This window comes from Mus musculus, chromosome 11 (assembly GCF_000001635.26).
Source record: "Mus musculus strain C57BL/6J chromosome 11, GRCm38.p6 C57BL/6J".
NCBI classification, from domain to species: domain Eukaryota; kingdom Metazoa; phylum Chordata; class Mammalia; order Rodentia; family Muridae; genus Mus; species Mus musculus.
In genome coordinates, this window is record NC_000077.6 from 80717753 (window position 1) to 80745149 (window position 27397).

The window sequence follows — 27397 nt, forward strand, 5'->3', positions numbered from 1 at the left end:
AGTACTCATATTCAAAGAAGAAACAACCAAAAAGGAAGGAAGGAAGAGACAGACAGACAGACAGAAAGAAAGAAAAAAGAAGACAGACAGAAAGTCGATTCAAGGATTTCTATCTCTCTCCTGTTCATCTTTCTTTGTTCCCTATCTAGTGAATAGTGGATGAAATCAGGGATGGGGGTGGAAGGGTGAAAAAGGAGAAGAACCCACAAAGTAGGAAAGACCAGCTACATACTAGCATTAATTCTTGCACTGCTAAATAAGTAAGTTTTATTCTAAGAGCAAGGTCCAGACATGGAAGGATTTTGGGTTCAGCACTTTGGAAAGCTAATTCTAGCTTCAGCATGAAAGTATTGAGTCTGCAGCCAGTGAGACTTGTTGAGAGACAGTTGCACCCATGGGACTTCACTAAGACTAAAACTGTAGCCCTGTGTGATCAGATTTAGAGCTCTGTGAGTTTAGGATGAGATGAGTTCATCTGGCTGACTGGGAGTCAAGATACTGTGGAGAGATAGGCAAAGAATGACTGCATTTCTGACTTGGATTAGGTAGGCTGGTAAATTTCTTGAAACAGCAACACCTTTTAGTGATTGCCACAATCCAAGGCAGCTGTATAAACAATGCTCTGGGACTGACATTTAAATTTTACTTCTCCTTTATTCCTTCTGCATTTATAAATAACAGCAAATGCTCTCTGGATTTGTAAATACAAAAATGTGACCTTATAAAATGATGTGGGTGGGAGGAGGATAATTCCAGGACCTACTTAATCAGAGTAACTACTACTGGGCTGTTAAAAGAGCCAAGGTATTTGGAATAATGAAGGCAAGACTAAGAATTAGCAGACTAGTTTAAATGAAGCCATTCTTTTTTCAAGTGGGATGCATTACAAATTAAGACATAATGAATCGCTCTTAAAATTAAATACTTTTGGATTTGCTGTATTACCTAATAAAAGTTGCCTTGGTATAACCCTAATTGTTTTTTTGTTTTGTTTTGTTTTGGTTTTTTGTTTTGTTTTGTTTTTTGTTTTTTGTTTTTTTGTTTTATTACATATTTTCCTCAATTACATTACCAATGCTATCCCAAAAGTCCCCCACTCCCCTACCCACCCATTCCCATTTTTTGGCCCTTGCGTTCCCCTGTACTGGGGCATATAAAGTTTGCCTGACCCTAATTTTACACTGGCTTAACATAAGAAGTTTATTCACAACCCCAAAGTATTCCAATATAAACGCTTCTGGGACAAAATATTGGGTCTTTGCATCATGCAACCATTTAGTGATCTGTCTGACAAAAACTCTGCCACATCCAACACATGCCTTCAGGCTCCTCTAGGTATCAATGTACAGTCAGCAGAAGGGGCCAGGGAATGGGGAAATCAGACATAAACGATCAGTCTCATGACACATACAGCTGCAAGGAGATATGTACAGGAAGGAAGGACAGGAAACATGCTTTGGTAATTTGGTTAGCAGTCTCTTTGTACAAACAGTAAAACTCAGGGCAAGATATATGACAGAGCAGATTGCTGACAGGATTAAACACAATACCTAAACAGTATAGGGAAGGTTTCATAGACACAAAAGCAGAACCCAGATAAGGTGGGATTAGACAGAGAAGCAGGAAGCTAAGAATGTTCCTGACCAAGGGGATAATACAGGCTTCAGTGGTAAGAACTGAAAAATTCAGTATTAATACTTACTCTAGCCCTTCAACTTTGAAATCATTTAAATAATTCTTTTGGTTTCTCCACACCTGATTTCTGTAGGGCAATTAAAAGCAAATTTGAACAAACTGCGGCAGACTACAATTCTTACATATTACCTTTGAATACTGTGATATGTCCACCCTAAAATCCATGCTGGTATTTAATTTCCGTTGTGAGGTACTGAGAGGGTAGAAACTTAGTCTGGGTATGCGGTTTAGGGCTTTTGATTAGGTCATCAAGGCAGATACCTGTGGTTGAAGCCTGATGATTTTATGAGAGGGTCAGGGCCGGTGACTCAGGAAGTAAAGTCTTCAATGTGTAAGTGTGAAGACCTGATTTCTGTAATCCAACTCTCCTACAATGGGATGGGGGTGGGGGTGGAGACAGAAGAATCCTTCAAGCTCACCAGCCAGCTAGCTTCCTGTACACAGAGATGAACATGGAACCCTGTAACATGGGACCCTGTCTTAGACAAGATGGAAGCTTCGGACAACACCTGAGGTTGACCTCTGATGTACCATGGCATACACATGAACAAGAACACACATGCATACACAGAGATTTAAATTTTTTTTTTTTCGAGACAGGGTTTCTCTGTGTAGCCCTGGCTGTCCTGGAACTCACTTTGTAGACCAGGCTGGCCTCGGACTCAGAAATCCGCCTGCCTCTGCCTCCCAAGTGCTGGGATTAAAGGCGTGCGCCACCACACCCGGCTGAGATTTTAAAATTTATTCAAGTGTACCTAGCATGCTCAGAAAAAAACCTGGGTTCAATACAGTAAACAAATTAAAAAAAAAATGCCCCAGTACAGGGGAACGCCAGGGCCAAAAAGTGGGAGAGGGTAGGTAGGGGAGTGGGGGGGGGAGGGTATGGGGGACTTTTGGGATAGCATTGGAAATGTAAATGAGGAAGATACCTAATAATAATAATAATAATAATAATAATAAACCCCAGAGGCCAGAGGCATGTATACAGCAGTCTCTGAGCCACTTCAGGACTTTTGGTTCAAGATCATTAACCTTGAACCAAAACTGTGAGCAAAAATCCCTTTTCTTTATAGCCCGGCCAAGCTGTGGTACTGTTATTAGCAACAGAAAACATTTAAAAAATGCTACTGTGTGAAAAATATTAATAAAATTTTTATTTCAAAATACTAAACTATGCATTTATAATTAGTGGACAATGAATTACATGGCATTTATATTGAAACAGTCAAAATCCATCAATGAATGCTTTCATTGCAGACATTACAGATGATTCCTGGATATAACATCAATTAGGAGGGTAAAATTCAAAATCCTAATTCATTTTCATCACAAAAAGTAGAATTTTTGTCTTTTTCCTTCAAGTATAACACTATTCTCTTAAAATTTTTTTGCAAATAATTCAGAATTTGTATTTCTAACTAAAGAGAAGGACAACTAAAAAAAGAAAGAATAGGCACACATATCATAAAACTTTTTGTTAGGTAAAATTGTGACAATCCATCTGTGTACCATAAGCAAGCAGCTATGACTCTTTTCTACTTAGTGAGGTACTAAGGGAACTATGGTCAGCAAAACTAGGCCTTTATCTGCTAGCTCTTTTACAGTAAAAGATTACATTTTTAAAAATCTGTAATTTTTTTATGCTAAGGGATCTGCGGACTGATCTTGGCAATTCTGCTAGGGCACAGGTAAACTACGGCCACATCATCTAATGGCTCAACAGAGGGCAATCTAGGGTCCCTCTCCACTACACTCAAAAGATGATCCTCACTTTGTTTGAGTTAATTTTATATCCAGCTTCTGCACTGAAGCTGTTTATCAGGTTTAGGAGTTCTCTGGTGGAATTTCTAAGGTCACTTATATATACTACCATATCATCTGCAAATAGTGATATTTTGAATTCTTCCTTTCCAATTTGTATCCCCTTGATCTCCTTTTGTTGTCGAATTGCTCTGGCTAGGACTTCAAGTACTATGTTGAATAGATAGGGAGAAAGTGGGCAGCCTTGTCTAGTCCCTGATTTTAGTGGGATTGCTTTGAGTTTCTCTCCATTTAGTTTGATGTTGGCTACTGGTTTGCTGTATATTGCTTTTATTATGTTTAGATTTGGGCGCAATCCTAAATCTGGTAGGGAACTAATATCCAATATATACAAAGAACTCAAGAAGCTGGATTCCAGAAATTCAAATAACCCTATTAAAAAATGGAGTACAGAGCTAAACAAAGAATTCTCAACTGAGGAATACCAAATGGATGAGAAGCACCTGAAAAAATGTTCAGCATCCTTAATCACCAGGGAAATGCAAATCAAAACAACCCTGAGAGTCCACCTCACACCAGTCAGAATGGCTAAGATCAAAAATGCGGGTGACAACAGATGCTGGTGAGGATGTGGAGAAAGAGGAACACTCCTCCATTGCTGGTGGGATTGCAAGCTTGTACAACCACTCTGGAAGTCAGTCTGGCGGTTCCTCAGAAAATTGGACATAGTACTACTGGAAGATCCAGCAATACCTCTCCTGGGCATATACCCAGAAGATGTTCCAACTGGTAATAAGGACACATGCTCCACTATGTTCATAGCAGCTTTATTTATAATAGCCAGAAGCTGGAAAGAACCCAGATGCCCCTCAGCAGAGGAATGGATACAAAAAATATGGTACATTTACACAATGGAGTACTACTCAGCTATTAAAAACAATGAATTTATGAAATTCTTGGGCAAATTGATGTATCTGGAGGATATCATCCTTAGTGAGGTAACCCAATCACAAAAGAAGTTACTAGATACATACTCACTGATAAGTGGCTATTAGCCCAGAAACTTAGAATACCCAAGATACAATTTGCAAAACACAAGAAAATCAAGAAGAAGGAAGACCAAAGTGTGGATACTTCATTCCTCCTTAGAATAGGGAACAAAATACCCATGGAAGGAGTTACAGAGACAAAGCTTGGAGCTAAGACGAAAGGATGGACCATCCAGAGACTAGCCCACCCAGGGACCCATCCCATAATCAGCCACCAAACCCAGACATTATTGCATATGCCAGCAAGATTTTGCTGAAGGGACCCTGATATAGCTGTCTCTTGTGAGGCTATGCCAGTGCTTGGCAAATACAGAGGTGGATGCTCACAGTCATCTATAGGGTGGAACACAGGGCCCCCAATGGAGGAGCTAGAGAAAGTACCCAAGGAGCTGAAGGGGTCTGCAACCCTATAGGTGGAATGGAACAACAATATGAACTAACCAGTACCCCCAGAGCTCATGTCTCTAGCTGCATATGTAGCAGAAGATAGCCTAGTCGGCCATCACTGGGAAGAGTGGCCCCTTGGTCTTGCAAACTTTATATGTGCCAGTACAGGGCCAAGAAGTGGGAGTGGGTGGGTAGGGGAGCAGGGCAGGGGGAGGGTATAGGGAACTTTTGGGATAGCATTTGAAATGTAAATAAAGAAAATATCTAATAATAATAAAAAAAAGATGATCCTCCATTTTATTCACTGAAACTACTATTTTATACTGAGAAAATGACTCAAGTTTAAGAACTGGTTTGTCAGCTAAACAGAACAGCTCATATATCCAAGAAAAATAATCTTAGCTATGAGAACTGGCAAATGACAACTTATTTTCAATTTGAAATCTTGTAAAAAAAATAACTAAAATGAAAGAATTTTATTAGGGGTGTTGTCACTCCTTGTAGCTTTTCTTCAAAACGGTGTTCAAGTACTACAGTAGCAGCCAGCACTTACACAGTGGTACCATGTCAGGGCCTGTGCTAAGTTCCTTCCATCTGTTATCACCTGAATCCTCACTACCAACTTATAAATAAAACATCTCCAACATCAGAGTTTAAGGACTGGTTTCAACAGGTGTGGGTACTTTCCTAAGTCCTTCAAGTATCAGAGAGGAAGGGCTGAGACTCCCCTGTCTATTTCTAGAGCCAGAGTTCTTATCCTGCCCCTCACCTTGTCCTGCAGACCCTCTGCAAGCAAGAGAGAATTCTCCTAACGTTCTCATCTACAGCTCCACTGTCCAGCAGCCCCTCGTCCTCTTCTCAGCACCACCAAGTTGGGGCTCCACACAATGCCTCTTCAAGGAAGGAGGGTTGGCTAAGTCAGTACCACCAGCAACACCAGCTCAGTGGGAAGACATCTCAGGTGAGATTACATCACCAAGGACGACCTCATCCAGTTCAAAGATCAAAATGTGAGACCTGAGTTTCTAGCCTTCTTTTTAAAGTGGGTGCTAAAAGAAAGGCAACGAAGGTAAAATAGAGTCAGAAGACAAAGAAGATAAGATAGAGTCAGAGTCCAAAGAAGCATTTTGACACGCGCTGTGCAGCCAGGAGATCCGGGATCTCGTTCTGCTCCAGCATGGCTGCATCTTAGCTCCTGGGTAACACAGTAACTGGGAGTGAGGGTAGCCTACACAGAAGCCTCCTATGACCACTGAATAAGAGTGCGCAACACAGGCCTGGAGGTCAGCTCCCTATGCTGAGAGTAGTGCACTAAAAACACTTCAAATTCTTTCCAGCTAAAATTTTAGGAAGTTCTGTCTCATTTTCAGTTCCAAACCTTTTTAAAAGTAACCCAAACAAAATTCTACCAGAAAAGTTGATGTCACCTCTTCCTTGCTTTTTCCTTAAACTGGACTGTTTGGTTTTGTTTTTTTAAAGGGCATGCCTGGAGACTACTCCACCTACATAAAAGAAAGTCAGCAGGAGCCGAACAGTAACGGCAGCTGGTTATTTACTTCATTCTGAAAACGTTTGCTGCAATGTTAGCTAAAAGTGGTTTGACGTGACACAGCAATAATTCTTCATCACACAGAAGTCAGTTCCATCTTTTTTCAGGCTAGTTTGTTTGCTGAGCAGGAGGCTATGCTGACTTAGAGCGTTGCCTGTGAAGAGACTCACAGGATCTCTCAGGAATGCGGGGGAGAAACTGCCAGACCTAGAAGTGACAGGTAGGGCTGTGGTTTCTTTCCATTTCTCTCTCCTAATTCTATTGTCCCCTTATAAAAAGCCCCTCTGCTTTGATGGTGGTTTCTGCCTCTTCATTTATTGGAATGGCAGGCAGTTCTGACTTCCCATTGTTCTCTAAATAGAGCATAATCAACCTGGATTGCCATGTATTTGTGTGAACTTACTGGCTTTTCTGAAGGGAATGGCCATGCTCTTTTTAGATTTGTCAAGAATCCAATGACCCCAAAAGGAAGGGATATATTGTTTTTTATTATTGTTATTTATTTGGAATTCTGAAGCATATGCTGGGTCATATGATCTGGACATGTAAGCTAAAGAAATCTATGAAGTGAGTATTTTAAATGTTTATCTTACTTCTTAATATTTTAGAAAAAGACAAAAGGATTTTTTCTTAAAAACAAAAGTCTTTCCCCACCAAACTACGCTTGAACTGCCTCAGAAGCTGCTTGCCTGTGTGCAGCCACGTGCAGTCGCTGTTCCAAGGCTGAGTTCTGTTGTTAACTCTGACTAGCAACGCTAGCAGCTGTCCAGTTTCTAAGTGCAGATTTCTAGCAGAGAAACCATAACACACGGAGGGAGCTTCGACTGTGAGCCGCACGCTGCTCTGAGCACTTGCGAGCTTCGACTGCGAGCCACACGCTGCTCTGAGCACTTGGTGTGGATTAACTGCACTGCCTTTATTTTTAAATGAACATTATATAGACTCTAATAATTTATAGGGAACTAAACCGAGGTACAGTGGCTTCTGAGTAATCTGCTCGTAATGACAAACTAAGTGGCTGAAGCTAGACATACTCTTAGTGCTTCAAAGGACCGTGTGAACCTCTGCACTGGCGGCGGCTGTGCCCATCGGCTGTGCCCGTCGGCTGTGCCCGTCGGCTGGCTACCCTAGAATCAAGTCCTCTCCGCCATGGGCGGGAGGCTGGGAGGTCAGGGGAGCAGGTGAATCAGACTGTACCCATTGCTGAGCAGGAGAGTAAAGTAGTCTCAGTCCCTCTTTAAAAGTGTAGACAGGAAGGAGGGAGCCCGTGCATATACTGTTTGTGCGAATGTATGGCCATCATGGAAAACAGTCTGGAATTTCCTTAAAATACTAAAAATTGTTCCATTGTATTATCTGGCAGTCCCACTTCTGGGTATATAGCTTAAGGAAATTAAATCACTATTCAGAAAAAACATCTGCACTCCCACGTTCATTATGTCAATAACCAACAGTGAAGACAATCCAGGTGCCTGTGTAGATTGAAAATAATATCACACACACACACACACACACACACACACACACACATACACACACACATAAAACCCTCTCTGTTACAACAATGTGGCTGAATCTGGAGGCCAATAGCTAAGTGAAATAGCCACAGAAATCAAATTCTGGATGCTCTCACTTACAAAGTGAAGTCTGTAAGTCCAGCTCATGGACGTAGGAGGATGGTGGCCATGAGAGCTCTCGGATGGGGGAAGGAAAGGTTCTGATTAAGGGCACTTACTTTCAGTTCTACATGATGTTCTGGAGACCTAACGTATGACATGGCTGTAACATTTAATAATAATGCATTATACATTTGAAATTTCCTAAGAGTAAATCTTAAGAATTCTCACTATACACAATGGTTAGTGAAGTGATGAATATGCTAATTAGCTTGACAATGGCGATCTTTTCACAGTATATGAACATCAAACCATAACATGCATAATTTTAAGAATGGTATTTTTGTCAATTTCTGTGTCTCAATAAAACTGGAAGAAAAGGCTATAGCCAGTGAGCAAGAACAATAACAAGTCTAGTACAGCCACAACTTCCAGTGTATGGATTCTAGAACTATTCCAATATGAGCAACTTAAATTCATAAATGGATGTATATATTCACACATAAAATAAAAGTTTTTTTTTAAAATATAAAAACTGTTTGAAGAATCACAAGAGAAACAAATGGTAGAGAAACAAGATGGTAGAGAAATATAAAGAAACATATTTGAAATATATTTTCTCAAGGAACCACAAAAGTGCCACTTTCTGCTGAAGAGGAGCAAGACCAAGTCACCCCCATCCTCCCACATACATGTACACATGCACAGGCACATGTGCACACAGACTCCTGTCTGGGCTCCCCTGTGGCTCCCAGAACTAAATCATCACAGGCAGATCTAATTTCAAACACCAGCTGGGGACCTTGTTTCCACAATCCAAAACCCACAATAATAGCCCATTAGGAAAAACTCCCTTTTCTTGAGAGAATAGGAATATTGTTAAAAATTAAGGAAAGAGGGAGGGACAAGGAGAGAAAGAGAGAGAGAGAAGAGAAGGGAGAGGAGTCAGTGAGAATGAGGGAAGGTGGACATGTTAAAACTGCACAATTCATAAGTAAGGCAGGCGGAAGTCAGGCCCACATCGGTGACTAAGGTAAATACTGTCTGTGGCCGTCCTGCTCAATGATCTAGGAGCTAGGGTTTCTAAAAACGTTTTGCTTTTCCAATAAAGGCACCTGTTTTCCTTTTCCTCTTTTTCCTCTTTCCTGTCTAGAACACAGATGAGCAGTTGGATATGGGGCAATCACCCCATGATTATGAGGTAAGTAGGAACACAAAAGTCACAAACCAAGAATAGCTTCTGAGAGGGGACCTTAAGATGAGGACACTAATGACACTGTGTAGCTAGAGAACCAGCCCAACTGTCGAGCTCTGTTCTGATCATTTTGTGGGAAGAATAAGCCTCCATTTGGTTAAGCCACTGGTGCTGCTTCTATCCCACAAATACCTAACACAATATAACCGGAAGACTAGTAATAGTAACCTAGTTACCAAAGCCTGGGTGAGAAAGGAAGAGAAGGGGCATAAAGCTGTAACTATAAAGGCAACTTACAAGAGGAAAGCATCTCAAACCAACTGCGCATCTCAAATGATAAGAAAAGCATAAAGCAAAGAACAAATTAAACAAATGTAAAATGACTTCAGAGGCAGCCGGGGGGAAAAGTCACATAAACTAAGACAGAGCTAAGAGGAAATGTATCTGTCAAGTCAGTAAACGATCATAAAGTTATTAAAAGCACATCAAACTTTTAGCAGAGTAAAAATTACTCACTGGGTATGAGAGCTTAATTCAGACACAGCAACTCTGCAAGTTGACATCAATTTCCTCAGAAGTAGACTTAGACATTTAAAGCCATTGTATTCAAAATACCAATGAACTTTCATTTTGGAGCTTAAAAAGTTGTATTTAAAGTTCAATTCTTGAAGACAAAAATAGATTTTGGGTGGGGGACTTTTCTGGAAAGCATGGCATTATGGGTCAACACATATTGTTGCCTAAAGTAACGCTAACAGCTTACTGTCTGCCAGGTGACTGCAGGTGTTCCCTGGTACTCCGGACACGCACACTGCTCCATTTGATTCTCACTGTGAAGTCCTGCATCTGCTCCTTCCTACACGAGACCTGGGACTCAAAACTACATCACTGTCTGAAGCCAAACATCTGGCAAGAGATGGCTCAGGTTGGACCCAGGACCTCTCTTCAGAGCCAGCACCCTGGTGTAACTCAACACACTAAAGTGTATCTTATCACATAAATTACAATGAAGCAAGACAAGCAATGTAGAGACTCACTCACATGGGAAGCAGGGGATGAAGACCACACTTACAAGCAGTGCCTAAAGTGTGGCCTGTTCCACTAAAATTAAATCTTTATCATCACGGGCTGCACAAAAATGTATTATTATCAATTTATTTTTTATTAGATATTTTCTTTATTTACATTTCAAATGCTATCCTGAAAGTTCCCTATACCCTCCCCCTGCCCTGCTCCCCTACCCACCCACTCCCACTTCTTGGCCCTGGTGTTCCCCTGTACTGACACATATAAAGTTTGCAAGATCTTGGGGCCACTCTTCCCAATGATGGCCGACTAGGCCATCTTCTGCTACATATGCAGCTAGAGACATGAGCTCCGGGGTGTACTGGTTAGTTCATATTTTTGTTCCACCTATAGGGTTGCAGACCCCTTCAGCTCCTTGGGTACTTTCTCTAGCTCCTCCATTGGGGGCCCTGTGTTCCACCCTATAGATGACTGTGAGCATCCACTTCTGTATTAGCCAGGTACTGGCATAGCTTCACTTGAGACAGCTATATCAGGGTCCCTTCAGCAAAATCTTGCTGGCATATGCAATAGTGTCTGGGCTTGGTGGCTGATTATGGGATGGGTCCCCGGGTGGGCTAGTCTCTGGATGGTCCATCCTTTCGTCTTAGCTCCAAACTTTGTCTCTGTAACTCCTTCCATGGGTGTTCTGTTCCCTGTTCTAAGGAGAAATGAAGTATCCACATTTTGGTCTTCGTTCTTCTTGATTTTCTTGTGTTTTACAAATAAGTACTACCTGAAGATCCAGCAATACCTCTCCTGGGCATATAACCAGAAGATGTTCCAACTGGTAATAAGGACACATGCTCCACTATGTTCATAGCAGCCTTATTTATAATAGCCAGAAGCTGGAAAAAACCCAGATGTCCCTCAACAGAGGAATGGATTCAGAAAATGTGGTACATTTACACAATGGAGTACTACTCAGCTATTAAAAACAATGAATTTATGAAATTCTTGGGCAAATGGATGTATCTGGAGGATATCATCCTTAGTGAGGTAACCCAATCACAAAAGAAGTCACTTGATATGCACTCACTGATAAGTGGATATTAGCCCAGAAACTTAGAATACCCAAGATACAATTTGCAAAACACAAGAAAATCAAGAACGAAGACCAAAGTATGGATACTTCATTATTATCAATTTAAAGTGACAAACAAGCCTATGGAAATAATAGAAGAAAAATGTTTTTAGGTAAACATTTTCATAACCTTGACTACAGAGGCTCTTTTATAATCATGATGCCAAGCCAAAAACCCATAAAGAGGAAGTTGATAGACTTGTCTATTTAAAAAATGTAAATTTATATTTGGCAAAAAATCACTGCATATAAAATTCGAAGAGAGAAATGAAAATAAATTCCTACTTGTACAGTAGGGATTGCTTATAAAAGGTTATCAGAAATTGACAAGAATATAACAAGTCCTCTAATAAAATGGTTAAGAAGAGAAAATAGCTAATGCATGTTGGAAAGGGGTAACAACCCAGGAATGCACAATAAAATAATGGCATTGGATTATGCATCTTCTAGATTAGACTAATGCTTACAATAGCCTGCTCTAGGTTTGAGAGGATAAGGGTAAGTAGCTGAGGTGGTAAGGCTATGCGTCTACATAGTGATTAAGGGAGACTATCCAGTCCAAGCCCCTCAGAGAGCAATTTGGTACTCAGTGTCAAAGAGCCACAATAAGACAAGGCTCCACTACCACGCTGTAGGCAGCCATCCTACAGGAATACTTACCACATATGCAAAAACACACATACAAGGCCATTCAATGTAGCGTATAACAACAAATTATCATAGACATTAGCAATATTAGTGAATAGGAAAACAATTTCATTCAAACTGAAAAAAACAAAGAGCTACTGGAAAGATGAGACCAAACTGGGTATGCACATGAAAGGAAGGGCTATATTATATTAAATGGAAAAAGAAACCACACTTCAGGACATTATTTGGCATGATTGCTTATCTCCTCTCCTTTTAGCTCTTTCTCCTTCACCTTCTTTTCCTTCCCACACATACATGTGGACCATATTATGGCTGCGTGCTCTGGGAAGTCAGACACCACATTTTCAGTGCTGATTCTAGGGGGAGCAGAGTTAGGGATGAAAAGGGAGGGAACATATTTCATCTTTTACATCATTTTTGTTTGTTGCTGGCATGTATTTCTTTATAATTATGAAAATAAAGGTAAGAAAATACATCAAAATTAAAAGGAAAATGTTTTAACTAAAATGTTTCATCTAAAGAGCAACAGCTGGTGCACTCCTTCAATCCCAGCCTTCAGAAGGCAGACATCTGAATTCCAGACCAGCCTGGCCTACAGGGTGAGTTCCAGGACCGCCAGGACTACACATAGAAACCGTCTCAATAAATATGGAGGTTGTTCCATTCAGCGCTCCTGCTGCTCTCCCAGAGAACTTGAGTTTGGTTCCCAGCACCCACATCAGGTGACTCACAATCACTTGTAATGGCAGCCCCAAGAAATCTGACTTCCTCTTCCGGCCTCTGTAGGCACCTGTACTCATATACACAAACCACACCCAGACTCACACACACACACACACACACACACACATTCTCTCTGTGTGTCTTTGTCTCTGTGAGCCTAAAGAGAAAGAAAACTATGGTATCAAAACAGTATTGAACTTGTTCCCTTTTATACAGAAAAATTTCGGACCCAAATTAACTACTATTCAAGCAAAAACAAAATTCCCTAATATAATAATTACTCTCAGTATTTCCTGATTCAGGATGAAGCTTCTTAAATTAAGATCGCGGGGTCATGTGCACAGAGTTTTTAAGTCACTGACATTGTTAATTGCCTAGGCATGCTTGAAAGGGTAATTGGTGCTTGCTTACTACAGTACTCATTTGCAGAGGAGAGGTGGTGTTCAAGAGCTACGGGCATGTCGGTCATTATCTCTCTCCTGTCGCTGGTCACTGAGGGAGAATTCTGAGGGACTTTAGGGCCTCCTTTCTAGTGTTTACTTTTAGACAGACTTTGTTTGCAGCAAACCTGGAGAGCTTGCCCCCTCCCATCTACTCCAAGGTCTCTTTTCCACAGAACTTTAGTCAGATTTATGGGACCTGCCCGTCTCACTTGTCTGCAGTCAGCATCCCCATCTCTGCTCCGCACAGAGCCAGGGCAGGAAGCCAATAGAGATTTGTTGACACAAATGAATAAATGCTTATAAGACATGTGGCGAAATGTAGAGGAATACACAACTTACCGCAGCAGCCAGCTACCACCTTAGGAAGAGCAGAGCTTTAAGACTGAGTCTCAATCCAGCCTCTCTTAGCTTGATAAATTCTGTTAAAAATGTGCGTCCTTTCAGTAGTTTGTTATTTAGTAAAACTCAACACCAAGTAAATTACCCAGCACATAGTAGATTGTCAACATTTTCATGACAATATAATTTTTTTTCTTTTTTGGGACAGGGTCTCACTGTGTAACCCTGGTTGGCCTTGAACTGGTAACTTCCCCATCTCACTGTACTGAGGCTACAGAAGACTTCTATTTGAACATAAATCAGCGAGTACGAATTGTAAACTAGCCTGACAAATACCTTGGCACAGCACAGTAAAGACAGTACTTCTGCGTGCATTTCTCATGCTACTCCATTTTTTTATTCTGATATACCCGTATTTGAACAAGTACATATATTTAAATGCTTTCCCCCTGCAAATTTCTTAGAACCCTGGAAGTATAAGGTGGCATGGTCTGCTGTGGAAGATAGTATGGCAGTGCCTCAAATTAGAAATATAAAATTAGCATATGAGCCAGTAGGTGGTAATTATAACTACATTCCCAAAAGAACTGAAGGCATGGATATGGATAGATATTTGCACATCAACATTCACAGCAGCATTACTTACAACATCCAAAGATGGAGATAACTCATACAGTCCAAGAGAGATGAACGGAGAAACAGTGATATATACATATAATGGTATATTCCATAGCCATCATGAGTATAATCCTGAAACAGGCTATAACATGAATGAACTCTGAAAACATTATGCTAAGTGAAACAAGCTGGGCACAAAAGCACATAAATTGCATTCCTCCATTTATACGAAGTACCTAGAATGGTCAAGTTCATAGGGATAGAAAGAAGGGTGGTTACCAGGGGCTTGAGGCAAGGAGGAAGGGTGTGGAGCGTTGCGGACAGGCATGCAGCTTCTGATGACAAGCGTGGGAGACAGATAGTGGTTACGGCTACACAAAAGTGGGAAAGCACTAAGTACTGCTACGTACTAAGCTATAGTATACTCTGTGTCACATTTTGTTATGTATAATTTATAGCACTTTTTTTTTTTTTTTTTTTTTGGTTTTTTGAGGCAGGGTTTCTCTGTATAGTCCTGGCTGTCCTGGAACTCACTTTGTAGACCAGGCTGGCCTTGAACTCAGAAATCCACCTGCCTCTGCCTCCCAAGTGCTGGGATTAAAGGCGTGTGCCGCCACTGCCTGGCTAAAAATTTCATTTCTTAAAACAGACTCAGCAGATGCACATTTATAAACATAATTAAGTATACATTTATGTTCTATGTATGTATGTAACAATGATAACTAAAGGGAAAGGGGCCAGGAATTTGATAGGGAGTTGGGGGCTGGGAGGAGTTGAAGGTGGTAAGGGGAAAGAGGAAATTATGTAATTATATTTTAATTTTTGAAATACTCCCCCAAGAGTCAATTTTTTTCTCTTAAAAGGGATTAATTTAATTAAAAAAAAAACCCAACAACTATATCTTGAAGCTTTCAGCATAGGAAAGAAAGGGGAGGGTAGAGATGTGGCTCAGAGCCTGCTTGGCACACATGAAGTCCTGATTCTTAGCACCACATAAACCCAGTATGATGATGGTTTGTACACATGTAACCATGGAATTCAGGATGTAGAAACAAGAGAATCAGAAATTCAAGGTCATCCTTGTCTACACAGTACGTTTCAGGCCAGCCTGGGCTACATGAGACCATGCTGGAAAAGAAAGAAACTTACTAAATTTAAAGACAAAGTTGAATTTTCAGTTCTTAAGACAGATTATCTGTGACTTTGTAAAGAAGAAATAATCTTTTATGCCAAATTGATATGGAAAGGGAACTTAAGAAAACTACTTTTGGGGCGAGAGAGCAACCCTACAACTGTCAGTAACTCCAGTCCCAGGGGATCCAATACTCGCTTCTTTCCTCTACAGACCTTGCACACACATACATGGTGCATAGACATACATTCAGGGAAGTATTCATACACATAAAATAAAATCTCAAAAAAGAAATTTAAAGGAAAAAAAAAACCTTTCTTCTAAGACATATCTTTCTGGAAAAACTGACTTACATGAAAAATGTCTGTTCTTATAGCAATTGTATTTTTACTAAAGATAAAAGGATAACATTGTGATGCATCCAACTTCCAAACAAGCAGCTCCAGCTCCTACCGTAGAGCCCAGAGCCACGGCCAGTGGAAACAGCTGAGTCCAGTGCCCTTGGTTGGCAGCATCAACAATGACTAGACCATGACTGCTTTCCTTCTAGGTCGTGGCCAGGCTTACATCAGTATGCAGAGATGTTGCACCTTGTGTTTCTGTCTGGGTTTTGTTGTTCCCAGTTCCACCTGCATGGCAGTACTTTCTGTGTTCTGATTTTTTTCCTTAACAGGGTTGGGCTGTCTGTTGAGTAACAGGTGGAAGGTATTAACAGCATTGTGGTCTTTGTCTCTAATTTCTATGTGAAATAAAATTTTTTAAAAAAAGGCAATATCTGACCAAAGAAAAGTAAAGTTTTACTGAATTAGAGCCATAGTGCCAGCAAAAGCATGGTGGCCACAAAGTACTAACTATGTAGCAAAAGCATGGGGCCACAAAGCACTAACTATGGAGCAAAGAGCAAGCCACTGAGTCTGGGAGGTGCTCGAAGCAAGATGAAAACTACTCGATGTCTGAGCAAGGATCAGCGTGAGGATCGGCAAGCTATAGCAGGCAACATTTTCCAAAAAGGCTCTAGGTAAGAGGTAGTTGTTTGAGTGTGTCTATTAGATTCTCCTTTTTCTCTGGGTTAACAGGTAGGGACACACCAAGCAGTGACCGAGGGGGCACTTGGCAGTGCTGAGGCATGTTCCATTCTCTTTAGTTCTGTGTTCTCATGAAGGAAGGATGGGAAAGATGGCATGTGAGAGAGGAGGAGGGACAGCAGTTCTAATCAACCTCATTTACATGGAGGAGTCTAAGGAGTGAAAAGCTAAGCTGCTCTGAGTATTGCTCTGTGCTCGGAGGCAAGATGACGATGGGCATTTTCTCATTTACTCTGCTTTCTAGGTTAGTGAGAAATGAAGGAAAAGGAGGACATGGCTACTCCTATAGCATGGAGTTTTAGTGTAGATACAAGGGTGAAATAACCCTGCCTGAGAAAGCAGGCAGAGGAAAGAGTCCTGACTGAACATGGCTGGCAGACTAAACTGGACCATGCATGAGAAGAGATGGGGGAGAGAGAGTGAGAGAGCAACTGCCAACTAAGATGTGGCCTGGGCCAAGAGGCCAAGAGATCAGCATAGTTGAAATGGCTGGGTTATATAGGGATCAGGCTGGGGAAGGGAAGCAGAAGCCCAGCCCTGGGAGGGGGAGGTTTAGGGAAGAGCGTGGTGGGGTGAGAAGTGTTAGGGGAAGCCACAGGTACTGAGTGATTCTGGGAGAGCTGGCCTGTGTGTTCACTTAGATAATATGTTAATAGGCACCTCAGTTAGCCATTGACCCTGGGTTTCTGAGACCTAATATGTTTTGCTGGTTCTGTATTATTGCATTCCTATTTTGCTGCTATGGAAACTGAGGCACACACAGTTGGGTAAGTTCTCCTAAAACCACACTATTAGTAAATGACAGTCTGGAGGCAAAACTTGGGTCTGATTCCTATGCTAAAGACTTAGTCACGGGGCTGCACCACCACAAAAGCACACACACAGGAGAAAATAAGTTGGGAACAGAAATGGAAACGATGGAAAGAAAATATGCTCCAGAGTGTGCCAAAACAAACTACAAAACATTTACTTTTTTGATGAGATCTTGAAATAGTAGCAAAAACCAGTAGCCTAACAGGGAGGGGCTGGGCAGGCACGTCGGAGCAGGGAACTAGACTGCAAAAGGCCATCACTGTCCAAGTCTGCTGCTTCCATAACTCCTCCCCCACCCTCTTTTTGATAGATTTAGAGCAACAGATACTTCATCTACAAACGGATGTAAAAAACGGTGGGTTCAAGTCAAAAGCCATTTCTTCCACTCTGAGTAATCTTCACAGAGCTTTGTGAGACTCCTAGAAATGGAGGCTGTGCAGTCAAGAAGCCTATGCCTTGGTGCTGTTGCCATCCAGGACATGGGATCAGATTCTCCTGTTCTCTCAACATAGGAGAGGCCCCCACAATGGAACGCACACCTGGTGGAATGTCTACACAGCAGAACCCATCTGACAGGCCGGTTACAGGTGGGCACTCCCAGGAATCTAGCACTTGGCAGGCCGAGGCAAGAGGATCTCAAGTACAAAGCCAGCTTGGGCTATAGATTGAGGTTTTTTGTCTTAAAACAAACAGCACTGATCAAATCATCTCAAAAAGAAAAGACTTGATTCAAGGAGTTTAGAGTTATTTTTATTAGTATATCACCAAAATAAGTTAGAAAACTTAAGTTAGTCTCCTATGAATGAAGAAAATTATTAGTATCTATTTTAGCTTTCCTGAAACAAATTTCACTTAATTTCACACAACTGTGCTCTGAATAATGGAGATAAGTGGAGAAAGCAGTGAAATTAAACTAAGATCTCCATCATCCAGTGAGAATATGCAGGATTCAGGAAATAACTTTAATCAAGCTGTGATTTAAGTACAAGAAAACACTTAAACTGTATGGGCATACAGTGCCCCAGCTGCGGGCACTGGGCTTCCTGAAGGGTGGCTGTGAGCAGGGTCAGCAGAACTATGTCTCAGAGACACAGCAGGGCATGATGCTCATGAAAACTATGCTGACACGCAAGAAAAGTGTTAAAGACGCAGCAAAAGAAGCCCAGCTCTGCCCGCCCAGCCACTTGGGCAACTAAGGCAGGAAGATCAAAAAACTCAAGGCCTATCTGGCCTCAGAGCAAGTTTGAAGTCAGCTGGGACGCTTACTGAGACTGTCTCAAAATAAAAAGTAAGAAGCCAAAGCTCAGTGACAGAGCACTCACCTACTATGACATGTGAGGGCCAGGTTCAAATCCTAGCACTACAAAAAGGGGGGAAAAGCATTTTTTAAAGACACAGGTGGGGCTGGAGAGATAGCTCAGCAGGTAAGAGCACTGACTGCTCTTCCGAAGGTCCTGAGTTCAAATCCCAGCAATCACAAGGTGGCTCACAAACACCCGCAATGAGATCCGATGCCCTCTTCTGGTGTGTCTGAAGTCAGCTACAGTGGACTTAGATATAATAATAAATAAATCTTTGGGCCAGAGCAAGCAGGGGCTGAGAGAGCGGGACCGACTGGAGTGAGCGGGGTTGACTGGAGAGAGCAGACGCTTCAAAGGTCAGTTGCTCAGTCTGCTCATCTGTCTGTCCATATATCACATCCTTTGTTATCATCAAATGAAATATTTTTTCTTTTTCTTTCTTTCTTCCTCCTCCTTTTTTTTGGATACTAATTTTCTGGTTGTTTTTCCAGCAGGTTTCAAAAGATACCATACAATATGGGATGGAGAAAGTGGTGGCTAATCTTGAGTGGAATTTGATGGGATGTAGTCATGATGGAGATAATCTCTGGGCTATCTCTGAAAAATTATCTAGATTAGGTTAACTGAGGTGGGAAGATCCATCCTAAATATAGGCTGTATTTCATGGGCTAGCGTCCTGGACTGAAAAAAAAAAAAAAGCAGGGCCTTTGATTTCTGATCTTAACATCAGTATGCATGCATGTACTTTTGAGCATACACACACACAACAAAAATAAAAGTAAAGTAAAGGAGAAAGCAAACTGAGCACAAGCATTCATCTCTTTTTTAAAATGCTCATTATTGATAAAAACTTCAAATCTCTGAAGAAAGAAATTAAAGAAGATCTCAGAAGATGGAAAGATCTCCCATGCTCATGGATTGGCAGGATCAACATTGTAAAAATGGCTATCTTGCCAAAAGCAATCTACAGATTCAATGCAATCCCCATCAAAATTCCAACTCAATTCTTCAAGGAATTAGAAGGAGCAATTTGCAAATTCATCTGGAATAACAAAAAACCTAGGATAGCAAAAACTCTTCTCAAGGATAAAAGAACCTCTGGTGGAATCACCATGCCTGACCTAAAGCTGTACTACAGAGCAATTGTGATAAAAACTGCATGGTACTGGTATAGAGACAGACAAGTAGACCAATGGAATAGAATTGAAGACCGAGAAATGAACCCACACACCTATGGTCACTTGATCTTCAACAAGGGAGCTAAAACCATCCAGTGGAAGAAAGACAGCATTTTCAACAATTGGTGCTGGCACAACTGGTTGTTATCGTGTAGAAGAAAGCGAATCGATCCATACTTATCTCCTTGTACTAAGGTCAAATCTAAGTGGATCAAGGAACTTCACATAAAACCAGAGACACTGAAACTTATAGAGGAGAAAGTGGGGAAAAGCCTTGAAGATATGGGCACAGGGGAAAAATTCCTGAACAGAACAGCAATGGCTTGTACTGTAAGATCGAGAATTGACAAATGGGACCTAATGAAACTCCAAAGTTTCTGCAAGGCAAAAGACACCGTCAATAAGACAAAAAGACCACCAACAGATTGGGAAAGGATCTTTACCTATCCTAAATCAGATAGGGGTCTAATATCCAACATATATAAAGAACTCAAGAAGGTGGACTTCAGAAAATCAAATAACCCCATTAAAAAATGGGGCTCAGAACTGAACAAAGAATTCTCACCTGAGGAATACCGAATGGCAGAGAAGCACCTGAAAAAATGTTCAACATCCTTAATCATCAGGGAAATGCAAATCAAAACAACCCTGAGATTCCACCTCACACCAGTCAGAATGGCTAAGATCAAAAATTCAGGTGACAGCAGATGCTGGTGTGGATGTGGAGAAAGAGGAACACTCCTCCATTGTTGGTGGGATTGCAGGCTTGTACAACCACTCTGGAAATCAGTCTGGCGGTTCCTCAGAAAATTGGACATAGTACTATTGGAGGATCCAGCAATACCTCTCCTGGGCATATATCCAGAAGATGCCCCAACTGGTAAGAAGGACACATGCTCCACTATGTTCATAGCAACCTTATTTATAATAGCCAGAAGCTGGAAAGATCCCAGATGCCCCTCAACAGAGGAATGGATACAGAAAATGTGGTACATCTACACAATGGAGTACTACTCAGCTATTAAAAAGAATGAATTTATGAAATTCCTAGGCAAATGGATGGACCTGGAGGGCATCATCCTGAGTGAGGTAACACATTCACAAAGGAACTCACACAATATGTACTCACTGATAAGTGGATATTAGCCCCAAACCTAGGATACCCAAGATATAAGATACAATTTGCTAAACACATGAAACTCAAGAAGAATGAAGACTGAAGTGTGGACACTATGCCCCTCCTTAGAATTGGGAACAAAACCCCCATGGAAGGAGTTACAGAGACAAAGTTTGGAGCTGAGATGAAAGGATGGACCATGTAGAGACTGCCATATCCAGGGATCCACCCCATAATCAGCATCCAAACGCTGACACCATTGCATACACTAGCAAGATTTTATTGAAAGGACCCAGATGTAGCTGTCTCTTGTGAGACTATGCCGGGGCCTAGCAAACACAGAAGTGGATGCTCACAGTCAGCTAATGGATGGATCACAGGGCTCCCAATGGAGGAGCTAGAGAAAGTAGCCAAGGAGCTAAAGGGATCTGCAACCCTATAGGTGGAACAACATTATGAACTAACCAGTACCCCGGAGCTCTTGACTCTAGCTGCATATGTTTCAAAAGATGGTCTAGTCGGCCATCACTGGAAAGAGAGGCCCATTGGACTTGCAAACTTTATATGCCCCAGTACAGGGGAACGCCAGGGCCAAAAAGGGAGAGTGGGTGGGTAGGGGAGTGGGGGTGGGTGGGTATGGGGGACTTTTGGTATAGCATTGGAAATGTAAATGAGCTAAATACCTAATAAAAATGGAAAAAAAATAAAATACTCATTATTTTATGTATATTGTTTTGCCTGCATGGATGCTTGTGTACCACATGTGTGCCTGGTGCCTGCGGTAGCCAGAAGAGGGTGTCAAATCTCTAGAACTGGGAGTGACAGTTATGAGCTGCTACTTGGGCGCTGAGAGTTGAACCTGGGTCTTCTAGAAGAGCATCCAGCGCTTAAGGCCTGGAGTCATCTCTCCAGCCCGCACTCTCTGCTTGCTAACTGAGGACGCAGCATGACCAGCTGCCTCAAGCTCCTGCCCTGTGGCGCCCATCAGGATGAGCTGCATCCTGAACTGAGAAAAGAAATAAACTCTCCTCCTTATGCTGCTTTTGTTGGCTAATCTGTTATGGCAACAAGATAACTCATACAGTAAGGAAATAGGACGTTTTTATAAATAGATTAGCGGCTTGTGTATTCGGTTAACATATGAAAATGGGTCAAATTAAAAAGAAAATAAAACTCAGCATATTAGTAAGCAACAACCTGATGAGGGTACTAATCAGAAAATACTTTTAAAATTCTGCTGAGGAAGAGAATAATAATTTGAAGGATATTATGTTTACCTGTAGAAACAGTCTTCTTTCTACTGGGCTACGGCATGCTGAGTTCTTCCTGGAGGAAAGCTCTCCACAGTTCCCTCTCCTGCCACCTGGACGGTCCTCCCAGACAGCCTTCACTCAGTTTGTTCGTAGCTACTGAACACTGTTAGCACTAAAGCTGCTGGAGAAGAAGGCAGCTCCAGGGACTTTCTAATCCAATTCAAGTATATTCAAAAAGGAATGTGGTTGTGTAGCTGTCACTAATTTGGTTCTAGAATAATAGTTTTTTCTTAATTAGGTATTTATTTCATTTACATTTCCAATGCTATCCCAAAAGTCCCCCACACGCTCCCCCACCCACCCAACTTCTTGGCCCTGGCGTTCCCCTGTACTGAGGCATATAAAGTTTGCACGACCAATGGGCCTCTCTTTCCACTGATGGCCGACTAGGCCATCTTCTGACACATATGCAGCTAGAGACACGAGCTCTTGGGGGTACTGGTTAGTTCATGTTGTTGTTCCACCTATAGGGTTGCAGATCCCCCCAGCTCCTTGGGTACTTTCTCTAGCTCCTCCATTAGGGGCCCTGTGATCTATCCAATAGCTGACTGTGAGCATCGAAAAGCCTCGAAGATATGGGCACAGGGGAAAAATTCCTGAATAGAACAGCAATGGCTTGTGCTGTAAGATCGAGAATCAACAAATGGGACCTCATAAAATTGTAAAGCTTCTGTAAGGCAAAAGACACCGTCAATAAGACAAAAAGGCCACCAACAGGTTGGGAATGGATCTTTACCTATCCTAAATCAGATAGGGGACTAATATCCAATATATAAAGAACTCAAGAGGTGGACTCCAGAAAATCAAATAACCCCATTAAAAAATGGGGCTCAGAGCTAAACAAAGAATTCTCAACTGAGGAATACCAAATGGATGAGAAGCACCTGAAAAATGTTCAGCATCCTTAATCATCAGGGAAATACAAATCAAAACAACCTTGAGATTCCACCTCACACCAGTCAAAACGGCAAAGATCAAAAATTCAGGTGACAGCAGATGCTGGCGAGGATGTGGAGAAAGAGGAACACTCCTCCATTGTTGGTGGGATTGCAAGCTTATACAACCACTCTGGAAATCAGTCTGGCGGTTCCACAGAAAATTGGACATAGTACTATTGGAGGATCCAGCAATACCTCTCCTGGGCATACATCCAGAAGATGCCCCAACTGGTAAGAAGGACACATGTTCCACTATGTTCATAGCAGCCTTATTTATAATAGCTAGAAGCTGGAAATAACCCAGATGCCCCTCAACAGAGGAATGGATACAGAAAATGTGGTACATTTACACAATGGAGTACTACTCTGCTATTAAAAAGAATGAATTTATGAAATTCCTAGGCAAATGGATGGACCTGGAGGGCATCATCCTGAGTGAGGTAACCCAATCACAAAAGAACTCACACAATATGTACTCACTGATAAGTGGATATTAGCCCAGAAACTTAGAATACCCAAGATATAAGATACAATTTGCTAAACACATGAAACTCAAGAAGAATGAAGACCAAAGTGTGGACACTTTGCCCCTTTTAGAATTGGGAACAAAATACCCATGGAAGAAGTTACAGAGACAAAGTTTGGAGCTGAGACGAAAGGATGGACCATCTAGAGACTGCCATATCCGGGAATCCATCCCATAATCAGCTTCCAAACGCTGACACCATTGCATACACTAGCAAGATTTTATTGAAAGGACGCAGATGTAGCTGTCTCTTGTGAGACTATGCCGGGGCCTAGCAAACACAGAAGTGGATGCTCACAGTCAGCTATTGGATGGATCACAGGGCCCCCAATGGAGGAGCTAGAGAAAGTACCCAAGGAGCTGGGGGGGATCTGCAACCCTATAGGTGGAACAACATGAACTAACCAGTACCCCCCGGAGCTCATGTCTCTAGCTGCATATGTGTCAGAAGATGGCCTAGTCGGCCATCAGTGGAAAGAGAGGCCCATTGGTCGTGCAAACTTTATATGCCAGGGCCAAGAAGTGGGAGTGAGTGGGTGGGGGAGCGTGTGGGGGACTTTTGGGATAGCATTGGAAATGTAAATGAAATAAATACCTAATTAAAAAAATGAAATTCACCATTTTTACTGAAGCGAGAAAGACGTGTGCTTTATTCTTAAACTAAAAGTAAAACTCAAATGAAAAGAACTCACACTGTACACAACTCAGGAATCCTTTAAAACGCACATAACTCTTGGTTTCATATTAGCAGCTTAATTTATACAATCTATAAAGTGTTTCTGTGCCTACAAAACACAATCCACAATTTTCCCCATGGGATCATTACGTGAGTGTAAAGTGGTGTATTTTATGAGAGCCCCCAGAGCCTTGGGTGTTTAAGTCATAAACCACATAAAAGTAATGTGTTCACTCAAAACTAAGTTTGTCTTTCCAGCACGGACTTTCATCTTGAACCTCACAGTCATAAACCCAGCTACTCCCTTAGCACTCAAACTGAGTTCCCAATCTTGTCCCAAAAGTTTTCATTGTGTTCCTCTGTGTAGCCCTGGCTGTCCTGGAACTTGCTCTGTAGACCAGGGTGTAGGGATCTGTGTGCTTCTGCCTCCAGCGTGCTGAGAATGAAGGCGTGTGCCACCACCATTGGCTTAACTATTTTTGACCTCTACTCTCCAGCTCTGCTTTTGCCAACATGATTATCTTCACAATATTTCCAGAACCAGATTTCTTACCACCTCTTCTACCATCACCTCATTTGGATTATTTGGTGTGTATGTGTTTGTGGTAAGTACATGTTCACATGTACGATATGCATGCATGCGGGTACACGTACCTATGGGTGTAAGTATATGTGGAGGTCAGGTGCTGCTGTTAGGTGTCTTTTCTCAATCATCGATCCACTTCATGTTTTAAGACAGTCTCTGACTAACCTGGACTCAGTGACTAACTAGACTACAAGGCCATGAACCCAAGGATCTTGTGGTCTCTGTCTCCCCATGCTAGGATTAGAGGACTAGGCTGCTGCACCCAGCTTTATTTTATATGGGTACTGGGATCTGAACTCAGGTCCTCAAGCTTTCATGACAAGCACTTCATGAGCCATCTCCCCAGTCCTTCACTTTGATGATGTGTAGCTTCCTACAGTTCCCCTACCTCCCCTTCAGTTTACTGTCAAACAGTAGCCAGAGGGATTTCACTGACACATAAGCCACATCACGTTACTCCCAGGCTCTGACTCCCCAGCATGGAGAACATCAAACCTTCCTTTCAGTTCCTCTGATACCAGGATACATCCCTTTCCTTAGTCCCGATGCTACCAGGATACATCCCTTTCCTTAGTCCCAATGCTCCAGCCTGGCACAGGGCTGATAAATGTTTGCTGAATAAACAAATGAATGGATTTCTCAAAACTTTAACATTTGATACTATGCTGATTTATAGTTAATATTATAGTATTATAGTATAATATTAATAGTATTTCAATAGTATTCACAATAGACAGAAGTCCAAAAATTGCTATTATATTATCAGGGAACTTGGAGAGATGGCAGACTGTCTAATCATATATTACTCCTGTCACTAGGAAAATAGTTCTGGGCGGTACTCATCAAGTGAGCGTGTCCTACTTCCTGTCCCCATGCCCCACCAAGATCACATGGTGGCCATAGGTAAGGCCAAGATCAGGAGAGCCTGTCCTTCAAGGCAGCATCCTGTGAATTATCACCAATTATTTTTCCTCAACCAAGCAACCGATTTGCCAGCTTCTTGAGTCCAACTCTAACAGTAGCATCATTCCAGTCTCCAGCCTTCATCGACTGCCACATAAGAACTACACTATTCTCCTAACTACATCCTCTCACCAAATGAACTTCTCCATTTCTCTTAGCACACCGGGACTGGAGTTACCTTCTCCAAAGCAGACACTATAACTTTCCTTTAACTTTGTCAACAGCATGGACTGCTCCCAAATGTACTCTGACAGGTATATCAAACACAACTCCATCCTCCCCTCATGCTACCCCCTGCCTGGCTACTTGGAGAATATACATTAATCCATCTTCCAATACTCCACTAAAATGCTACCCCTCTGTGGGGCTCTCCAGTTCCCTGCAGAACTTCCTCTTCTGTTCTCGCATATTTCTATCAAGGCACTGAGAACATTATATCACTGTTCACATAGACTCCTCTATCACTATAGAAGGAACACTGGGCTTTCTTCTGGTAAGATTATTTACTTCTCTTTATCTCAGAGTGCTTGAATTATTTTCCAATGCTGTGTCTGTTTGATGATGATTCTTTGTATGTTCTGCTGTCAGTCTTTTGTCCAACACACACACACACACACACACACACACACACACACATGCACGCACGTGCTCCAGCACACGTTTTTCAGACCATGGTTCATGAATTAGGTATATTCATCTACTGCTGCTTAATTATTCTCCTATAATTACACATATAGACTGTCTTTTTTTCTATAATTTAAAATTTTGATGACCCAAATCTAAAGCTCATCCTATATTGTTTCTTTCATCTAGAGTCACAGATGGGTAGTCACAGAAGTGTGTGATTAGATGATACTGATCTAGACCAAGCCAGGCTGCCACATAAAGAATCTTGCCTGTTGATATTAGTACCCAACAAGGCCTGAGAAAGCATTTATCACCTGGTCACCATGTCCTTACAACTCTGACTTTAAAAAGAAGAAAAAGAAGAAACCCAAAAACTGAAAAAACTTCTTTGTCAGTCTAACTAATGAGGAGAAAAACAATAATAAAAACACTCCTAGTACTTCACTACTTTAATATTTAGTTCTCTGGATCTAGTAAAAGTGAAATTAGCCACTTACAAGTTTGCTATGACAAATATTCTGCTCATGTGTATATGTGCATTTATTACAGAGTTTTCACATTTAGTCACGACAGTGAGCTTTTTAATATAGTATTTAATGTGTCTTATGTACTTCTATATTTACAGCAATTATTTTCTGAGGTCTAATGTGCTTTTAAAAGATTTATGAAGGTGAGCCTGTGTTCACACACAAGCTTAAGAAAGGCTCCTCCCTAGAATATTTCCTATAAGTATCTTCTATAAATATAAATATTTCCCTGATCATGCTCTCTGACTTCTAGGGTTTTCTATTTAACCTTTCATTTCCTTAGCAACTTTTATTGGAGTACTATAGTAGATTCACATCTAGTTTTCTTCATTCAAACTAGTTACCAATGGTGGTAATAATACTTATCGAATACATATTTCTTTCTGCTTTACATTTATGATGCATATTATATCATGTATTCAGCTTTCACAATTACTTTG

At 41.5% G+C, this 27397-nt stretch overlaps 1 protein-coding gene and 1 long non-coding RNA gene across 5 annotated transcripts in view; one reads left to right on the top strand and one right to left on the bottom strand.

Annotated features, from left to right (window-relative positions):
• Myo1d (myosin ID) overlaps nt 1–27397 on the bottom strand; it is a 297930-nt gene that overhangs the window by 235627 nt on the left and 34906 nt on the right. The gene's annotated exons all lie outside the window — the stretch shown is intronic.
• On the top strand, nt 6349–10260 carry Gm31042. Its single transcript, XR_388890.3, has 3 exons — nt 6349–6661; nt 9211–9258; nt 10026–10260. It is a non-coding gene; the product is annotated as a predicted gene, 31042 (long non-coding RNA).